At 50.1% G+C, this 9,730-nt stretch overlaps 1 long non-coding RNA gene across 1 annotated transcript; it reads left to right on the forward strand.

Moving 5' to 3' along the window:
* Positions 1-5,324: 5,324 nt before the first annotated feature.
* LOC147917370 (uncharacterized) lies at positions 5,325-8,512 on the forward strand. The gene is made up of 3 exons (XR_015552102.1): positions 5,325-5,499; positions 7,654-7,767; positions 7,978-8,512. It is a non-coding gene; the product is annotated as an uncharacterized LOC147917370 (long non-coding RNA).
* Positions 8,513-9,730: the final 1,218 nt, after the last annotated feature.

Consider the following 9,730-nt stretch of genomic DNA (forward strand, 5'->3'; position numbering starts at 1 on the left):
ACTGCTGAGCCCGTGGAGACTGGGGCAGGCGGGGTGCAAATGCCATCACTGCATCTGTACCGAGGGCATGCCTTCTGCGGGCTGCTCCCTGCTGGTGCCTGGCTGTGGCAGGGATACTAAAGCAGAGCGACTCCAGGGAGACACGGGGCTCCTTTGCCGGCCGACATTGGGCCCAAGGATCCCCCAAAGGCTTTGCTGAAACTTCCTTGAGCCATGTGACAGTCTAGGATGCTTTCACCCCATCTGCCCCCTCTGTCCTTCACTCAGGGTCAGAACTATGTCTTGCTGATGCTCTCCTGGCCTTCTTTGGCTCCCTTCCAATTTCTTTCATTCAGGCATTTCTGCTAATAAAATCCTTGCACATTTAATCCTTGCCTGACATCTGCTTCTCAGAGTGTCCAGACCAATATAGGCCACTCGAGCAGCTCCTGCCTGGCTACTCTGGAAGGACGGCGTGGGCGGAAGTCAAACACCAGGTGAGTGGTGACTGGCTGACCTGTAACCTCTCCCCCAACACTGGCACCTAGGACCCACTTTTCTAAGTCTCTTGAAGTGTCATCCCCGTCTTTGGCCAAAGAAGGGCTTCTCAGCAACAGCAGCAGGAGTCCTGGCTGCCGCCCCAGCCGAGAGGGGACTGCAGAGGAGCAGCCCTCAGCGTTGCCTGGCGTGGCGTCCTTACCCAGCACGTGCTCTCGTCTCTTTCTTGTCCATGCCATCTCTGTGGGATGCAGGACGCCTCTGGGCATTAGAGGGGCCGTGGGCTTGAAAGCAACAGTGGAGGTGGGAGTGAAGGAAGAGCGGACAGATGTGAGAATCTGTACTGACCTCCTCAGTTGCTCTAGAATCAGCCAGAAGACAAAGGAATGCTGTCCGGACACTGCTCCTTCCAAATGAGCATCACAGAGGTCAATATGCGAGTTTGTCGCCAGGCCAAGTTTCAACAATAGGCAGTAGATGCTGGAGGATCCAAGGAACAAGAGAGAAGAGATTGAGGATCTTTGCTTTTCCACAGCGTTTCTAGCTCCTACGTTTAGCCGACTATTGAAAATCTCACAGCAAAGTAGTAGAATAAAGATCTGAAAGCAAAGATCTTCCACCCTCAAAGGGCCACTGACTCGTTAGGTCCTAAGAATGTGGTCAGAATCTAAGTGGGGTAAGGAAACTACTTTCTCTTCTGGTGGTCCAGCTCCACCAAAGTTGGTCATTCTTGTTCCTTGGGATTCCTCAGGGGGTGGTTTGCTCCAATCTGGCAGGGAAATTCAGTCTGTTGTATGGTGGGCCCAGAGCCCAGCTCAGTCCAAGGCCTTGCTGGAGACAGTCAGAAGAGAGCCACAGCTGGGTCCAGCTCCTGAGCCCAACCCAATCCAGATTATAGTCTGGGGACTGGGCTGAGTCATATAAGCATCTGCGAGCTGGAGCAGGAGTTGGGACTAGAAAGGGGTGGATGGTATTTTCCAGGGCTCATGCTTGGGCCTCAGCACAGCCAGGCTTTGCTGGACCACCCGACTCTTTCAATTCTGAAGTCTCTCTGGTTGTATAAAGAAGAGACTCTTGTGTCCCGGGCCGTCACCCTCTCCTTCTCTCACTAAGAGTGTCATCGGGGTCCAATCTGCACACATGTAAACAACCACAGAAATGTGTGCAGCGAAATTGCTGGTTTTACTGCATTCTACAAAACAAATAGGCATCTTTTCATCAAAATGATAAATTGGAAAGATGAAACAGAGAAATTTCTAAACTTGGAGGGCAGAGAAGGGATGTAGGCGAGCCACAGCAGCTCGACGTGTGCTTGTCAAACCCTCAGACATGGAGAGCCAGATTAAACTGTCCTCTGGACGCGAGTCACAAGGCGACTCTGAGCACTTAGACACACATGGCTACCAGGACCTGGACACATTGAATTAGCTCCCAGATGCACAGTCTAAAATGTAGGCATACAATTTAAATACTCATTGTCCCTTCGCCAAACCTAGCAAATAACAAGCCTTATTGGGGAAGATGGTCTCATTTCAATTTATCCTGCTCTTGAAATCTTCACAGCCAGCAGAGACTCAACTATCTATATCTTTCCTCCCCTCAGAGGAAAGAAGTGGTTCCTAAGGCTAAGCCCCTTGTTAGGGTCCTCTGAGTTTGCTCTGTTATGGGCCGTGGGACATGAATTAATTCTCTCATTTCTATTCTGGACACAATTGCATGCATATGAATTCCACAGGTGCATGCTTTTTATTTAAAAAAAAAAAAAAGGCAAGGGAAGTGGAGTTAGACCTTGGAACAATTTGTTCCATAGAACAGAGTGAATCATCTCCCAGAATGAGTGGTGTCGGCCAGAGCTGCAGCAAACACTGAACCCCTGAACGCTCATCAGTTATTCAAGGGCCCTCTGCCTCCCAAGGCATTTGTTAACGTATTGAGGACCGACTGGTTCTTTGCCCTGCTACTCGGTGTCCATTCAAGGATCTGGACTTGCTCGCCCTTCTGCCTCGGCAACGGTGTGCATTTCTACTGAAGAGAAGGGGTTTATTCACGGAGAATTTTTCTCCTCTTCTCTGCGGACCCAACGTCACACGACGGGAAGTCCTTTTAAGAGGTCTGGGCAGCAGGGGAGGGGTGTGCTCCGTAAGCCTAGGTTCCAGGAGCAACTCTTGTCCAGCCAACAAGTCTGTGTGCTGAGTCCTTGCTGCTCAGTGCGTGGTCTGTGGCATGCCCCTGGGAGCTTGCTGGAAATGTGGAGTCTCACATCCACCAAGCCCTGCTGAACCCAGATCTGCACTTTAATGGCGGTGGGAAGCACTGTAGGAAGTAGAAGTGAGGGGGCAGCGAACGCTGGGGTACAGGGTGCCCTGGCCGCTGTGCCCAGGGCTGCCGTCTGGAGGTACTGTCATTATGTGCTCAGCGGGAACTTCACCTGCTTAGCTGGAGTTCCATCTTTGAAGGGAGGAAATGTGTTCATCTGAATCCCTGGGCTGGCACAGAGAAGCCTCCCAGTGTTGTTTTTTGGGTTAACTCTAGTTTGGAAAGCTCTTGAAAGCTCTTGAAAGCTCGCTGGGCATGGTGAGATCTGCAGTTCTTTTGGCCTGGCTTGAGCACGGAGCGAGTGAGGGGTGTGGATACGAAAGGGCGGTGGGGCCTAAGCTAGGAAGGACTGAACTCTGAGAAATGACCAACGTGATGTTATCACAGCAGGAGAACCATGTGACTGGTCTGGACGCATGGTCGGCTGAGGACAGGGGGGCTACAGCTGCCAGGGCAGTGGGGAAACAGGAGGCAGGGAGAGCTGAGGATCTGCTTCCCTGCAGGCCTGGGGGACAGACAGGGGCCTGAAATAGAACAGGGGCTGGAAAGAAGGGGAAAGAGTCAAGGCTTATCTCTCAGAAAAGTGCCTTAAAAATGGGCTTAACAGTGATCTTATGTTCTGGGCGTTTGTGCTGAGGCCAGCGTGTTACTGGGAGAGCTCGCATTAGTGGCGGCGAACTTCAAGAAGCATTGTGGGTGAAGTGCAGCTGGGGGCAGGAGGGTAAACGAGGTGAGAGTCTGATTAATTTATTTTTCTGATTAATTCAGTTTATTTGAAAACTCATCCTATTTTTTTTTTTTTTTTGCCAATATTGAAATGTTTTGCTACAATGACTACTTTCCTGCCCTGAGTCATGCAGTGGGAAGAACATCTCACCTGGGCCCTCAGCGGGACGTTGGTAAAAGGAGCACCCGCATGTGCGTCGGGAGACCCGATTGTAGTGCTAGTTCTGCTGGCACGTCGTGCGAGTCACTCCATCCTCCTGGGCCGGGGAATCCTCATTTTAAAGTTGAGGCGTTTCCCTCAGACATTGCTGGTGGGAATGTGAAATGATGCAGCTGCTGTGGAAAACAGTCTCAGAAAATTAAACATTGAGTTACCACATAACCCAGCAATTTCACACCCCAGAGAAGTGAAAACATGTGCAAACAAAAGCTTGTATGTGAATGCTCACAGCAACGTTATTCACGATAGCCAAAACGTGGGAACGACTCAATGTCCATCAACTGATGAAGGAGTAAAAATGATTACAAAAATGTGGCATATCCATACAACGGACATATTCAGCCATAAAAAGGAATGAACCGGTGAAAGGGTGAGCGCTACAGCATGGGTGAGCCTCAAAAACCTGCTAGTGAAAGACACCAGAGGCAAAGGTCACACATGGTTGTGTTCCATTTACAGGAAACATCTAGAAGAGGCAAATCCATGGAGATAGGAAGGAGATCCGTGTTTGACAGGGGCAGGGGGAGGGAGAAATGGGGAGTGGCTGCGTAATTGGAATAGAGTTTCTTTTGGGATGATAAAAATGTTCTGAACTAGAGTAGTGATGGTTGCACAACATTGTGGATATACTAAAAACCACTGAATTGTACACTTTAAAACGACTAACATGGTGAGTTTTATGTTACTTGAGTTTTATCTCAATTAAAAAAATGAGAAGGTTAAACTCAAATGTCTCAAAGACTTCTTAAGCTCTAAGACCCTAGGATTTAATGAAACTGCTCCAGCATGAAATAGATAAGTGCTTGGTGAACTGAAAGAAACACTGGGGTGCGATTCTCTGGACGAGAGACAACACTTTCCTACATGTACAGATATCGGGATCAGACGACATCTTTCAGGTCTTAATATAGTGTAACCTGTGGGGCAGAGTCACTGAACTGAATGCACTTCTCAGTGGTAAAGGCTTAACCACCAGCTCTCCAGGGACAAAGAAAATATCCAATATTTGTGTACGTACGTTTATTATACCTTTTACTGATATAAAGGATGTGTAGCACACAATTTACAAACAATAATAAAACACATAATATCCTTTACTGTAAATCCCATACAGCCAATCGATTCTCACAGAACGTTTTAATTGATTTTTGCTGAACTCCTGTATAGGCAGCCAGGCTGAGGTTGCAGCTGAACCACGAGTTAACAAATGGAGTTGCGTCCCAGTCTTCCGACTCTCGCCAGGAAGCTTCTCGCTGTTACTCTGATGTGTAATCTATTGTTAAACCATTTCTGACCCTTGTGCAGATTACGTCCATTACACGGAAACCTCTTTCAGCTTCGGCAGCATGCATGTCAGACCCTGGCTATTCGTCAATGATGTTAGCAATTTCTTTGCTGAATTGGGTTATAGTTTTTGAACACTGGAAGAATATTTCCTCAGTTTCTGTGGGTGTGCTATTCACAGAGCAATGTCTGTAGATCAACTTGTAAATTTAACCTACATTATTAACATTTTCTCTATCTTTTTTTTGTGAGTCTAGACAAACAGTAAAATAATAAATCAAGCCCTGAGTTACAGCATTTTCTGCTTTCCATGGTGTAAACCCTCCCATCATGACTGATTTCAAGCTCCCACTGTAACATCATGGCACCAAGTTGGTAAGAGAAGCCCGGCAGCACCCCCCTCTACAGTATTTCCACGGAACCAGTACGATAGACATGCATCACCCAAGGAACACAGATGACAGTAAAATAATTAGGTAGCGGTGAGTTTTGAATATTTATTATCTCTGCTTTTAATAAAATATGTTTAATTATAAGTTCATTTGATTTACTTTTTAATAATGGCTGTGTTTAGCAACTAGCTCTTAAAATTCCAGGAAATTTAACATTGGCTTGCATGAACCAGTATGAGCCGGCTTCAGTGCACCAGCGGACTTCACGCTATTTGCTGGATTATCATACTTTATAAATATGCCCTGCTGGAGATTTCCACACTCTTCTGATTGCAAATTTTTTAGTTTAGTTTTCTTAAACTTTGTGCTATGGAATATTTTTTCCATGAATTCTGAAAGGCACTCCATATTAAGAAAGATGAGGGGCTGGCCCTGTGTCTTAGTGGTTAAGTGCGCGTGCTCTGCTACTGGCGGCCCGGGGGGCGCGCACTGACGCACCGCTTCTCTGGCCATGCTGAGGCTGCGTCCCACATACAGCAACTAGAAGGATGTGCAACTATGACATACAACTATCTACTGGGGCTTTGGGGAAAAAAAGGAGGAGGATTGGCAAGAGATGTTAGGTCAGAGCTGGTCTTCCTCAGCAAAAAGAGGAGGATTAGCATGGATGTTAGCTCAGGGCTGATCTTCCTCACCAAAAAAAAAAAAAAAAAAAAAAGAAAGAAAGACGGGGAGGGGTGGCATTCCAGACTCAAAGGAGTGTTGAGAAATGTAGGCCTTCTCAGAGCCCCTAATGTGCCAGCACACATTCGAATCTTCCGGAGAGTATTTAACATTCAGTTATTATATTTATTTAACAGGATCTAGTTTAGAAAATGCTGCTAAACCATGAACGGACTTGTGATAACACTGTGGCTTCATCATGGCAGCCTCCGCCTCTTCCCCGGCACCCCCGAGGCCCCCAAATCCCCACAGTGGAGATTAGGACTCCACTCCTGTAGATCCCACCGCACGCCGAGGTCCTTTGCCCCCCTCTTAGAGATTTGGAGGTCAACCCGTGTGGCTCTTGTGGTTAATGGACACTAGGTTCCCACCTTTATTATCCTCTCAGGACGGGGGCCCAGATCACACAGTTTCCCAGGAGTCTCCCGTCACTGTATCTGCTTGGGGACTGACACAGCCTTATCCAGAAGCCCTCTTCCCCTCTTACTGTAAGGGGTGCGTGTATAGAGGAGGCGGTGGGGAAGCTGGTTCCCACCCTCCAGTGCCATCCGAGGCCAGTTTGCTTTCAGATCCCTTCCTTGCCCCTCCCCTGCTTTGCTCTGTATCATGGGTGGGTGGGGGGCTGGGGATTGAGGGGGGCCACTAACTCCCTCAGGCAAGTTCCATTTTCCAGCTCCCCTGTTCGCTGGCTCCCAGCGAGGTTTGGTCCCTGGTGAGAGAGAGGAGGGAAGGAGGGAAGGAGGGAGGAAGAGAAGCCAAGGTATTTGCTCCCTACTTCTGCCTTGGGCAATGTCTCTAGAGTGGATGCATCTTCTCCATTGCTCTGCTCTGGCAGGATCACCTCTTTTTCCTTGGTTCTAGCTACTGCCCATGTGGTCTCAACCCCTGGACCCCAGGAACACAGCTCCCCACCTTTATCTTTGCAGCTTAGAAGTGGTAGACACTTTCTGCTGTTGCTCATGTCCGGGTGGCCTCACTGTCTTTTTTGCTTGGCTTCTCAGCTCTTCCCGCACCTGTGGAGGCAGACACCATGACGCCCTACCCTTATCCTCTGCGTATTCACCTTCACAAGCCAAAGGCTGCTTCCTGGACACTGGGACTCGCTGGCTGAGTCTGGTTCTGGCCACTGGAGCATGCCTGTGTTCAGAGGAAGCTGGAGGATTAATGCAACTCAGGGGGAGTGTTGATAGATAAATACCCCAGCACCCCTCCCCGTGGGGGTGGGGATAACCCTGGGGCTGTTCCACGCTGGCTCCCAGGGCTCCCCACAGGCCTGGCTCCAGCTCCACATGGGGCATATGCTTGGTAACGGGCCCTTTAGTCCGTGTCCTTTCCTTGCCCATCCCACTATTTCTCGACTTGTGTTTCCTGGGATCACCTCCCAGTGAAACCACTTGTACTCAATCCTTGTCTCTGGGTCTCCTGGGACCCCAACCTAGAAGCCTGTGCAACCTGTTTCCTGTGTTAGGTCCTCTCTGCTTTAAGTGCTGGCGTGGTTTCTGTTTCCCTGGTTAGGTGCCAACTGACACACTGCCCTCTGACAGAGGACCCCTGCCATAGGCACCTTTCCACCGTGCCGGGAAGAGGAGGAGACCTACAAGCTTCTGTTCCTTAGAGCAGCCCCGAAAGGTAGGCCTGGGGCAAATTATGTAAATTGGAGCCTATAAGAGGCAGAGAGTCGCCATTTCCGCTAGGTACAACATTTAACAACTCTGCAAGGCTGATGGAAGGTTTGGATCTAGCCTTTTTCAGTTTCGGATTCTTTCAGATATTGTTCTGTGGTGACTGACTCTTCTAGAAGGCAAGTCTTAATGCTCATCTTGCTCTTTTCTTTCTCAGGATTAAGGGTGCCCATTCTAGTTCCCTGGAACACGGGGGCACCTGCCGGAGAGGGAGCTGCAGGGAGCCTCCAGTGGGGTTGCTCAGTGCTGGCTACTCAGGAGTTTATGGCACCAAACAAAGAGTACTGGAGGGGAATCTATACGTGGCGTTCAAAAGCAGCAGCAAAATAGTCACCATGAGAAGAAACTCCAGAACTGTGTTGCACTTCATTACGTTTGCTTTATGGCTCAGCATTGTTTTTGTTTTACACAACATCTGTGCATAACGCGGTGCGACTCTCAGGTAGAGACACAGCCCTGTGTGAATGCTGCCCCCTGGAGTTGTGGTGTGGCAGCCCTTGGAGAACGAGGCACGAGCATAACTCTGACGCTGACGCCCCCATAGATTTCAGCCTGGTCCTGGGTCTTTAATACGCAGGGAAAGTGGAAATCAGGGCATTGCTGGAGACTGCAGGGCAGCCTGACTCCTAGGAGGAAGGAAACAGAGATCTAAAAAACCAAGGTATCTGCTTAGAAAGAACCCCTCCAGTGAAGGGAAGCAGGTGTGGGGAGAAGGGCCCAGGAAAGCCACGTGCTTGGGGTGTTTGCACGGGGAGAGGCTGAGGAGGAGAGAGGGCTCCTGCTCACATGGCTGATCGTGGGCAGAAGGAAGAGAAAAATAACGTGACGAGCATGTTTCTCTCCTTCCCTCGATTAGGATGACAGAAGCAGGCAATCTGCTGTTTGTGCAGAAAGGCCACTGCGAGGGAGGGAAGACAGCGTCTGTTCTGAGAAACTGCTGTTAAAAACGCAAGAAGTACACAGACAAAGGAAGAGGTCTCCACTGCGCAAGCCCCTGGCTCGGAACACAGGGAGGACCGGAGAGGCCCCCCGAGAGAGCCTCAGGTTGCCCAGGACCGGCGATGGGGCTCTGCGGCCCCTGAGGCCAGCTTGTCTTTCCTCCAGGCTGTGGCTCTCGGGGTCCCTGGCTCTGATGCCGACTGGGGAACATCCTCTGTGAGGAGGGAGGCTCCACCCCACCCACTCCTGCGGCCAACCATCCTCTCCCTCTCTGACCAGTGCTGCCCAGTTTGAGCACGAGCAACAGTGCCCACCCTGGCACCTGCTCCTCCATTCTCTGCCCAAGGGGTGACAGTAACTGTTTTTGATGGAAAATAAGGCGAGCCAGTCTCTCCAGTGGGATGGGTTCACTCTGAACCCCAAGTTTGATAGGCCTGCTCATATCTAGGAGTCAGGGACCTCATTTGGAGGTGGCAGCAGGGAGCCTGCCCGCTGGACCAAGAGAGACACACTCGGCCTCTAAACCTCCCTGTGCCAGGGGAAGCGGGCGGGGCAAGCAAGTTCCCCTCATCAGGCCCCTCTGGCTGCCGAGAGGGTGTGGTCAGAGGGTGCAGTGTGACCGGGTCCTGCTGGCACCTTTCCGAGGGCATGTCTAGTTCACCCCGGGGACTTTGTAGACCCGACTGGATTGTGAGTGCGTGTGGGCAGCAACCTTGGGTGCGTTCCTCGTGGGATCAGCCTCACGCCCGTCTCACAGTAGGTGCTTCATCGCGGTTTAAACTGGTGAATCCTCGGCCCTCAGGTCTCACACCTCTCCCAGTTAAAGTAACCCGGCCTCGCAAATGAGAATAGAAAATTGAACAATCTTCTTTCCCGAGTCCCAGGGGTCTTTTTTCCCCTACTCTCCTGGTAGATCATTTTCAAACCTATTTCCTCCCAGTGAAATGGGAGTAACGCTAGAACCTTCTTAC

The sequence above is a fragment of the Ceratotherium simum genome, chromosome 4 (assembly GCF_057802395.1).
Source record: "Ceratotherium simum simum isolate JZ-2026a chromosome 4, ASM5780239v1, whole genome shotgun sequence".
Classification (NCBI taxonomy): domain Eukaryota; kingdom Metazoa; phylum Chordata; class Mammalia; order Perissodactyla; family Rhinocerotidae; genus Ceratotherium; species Ceratotherium simum.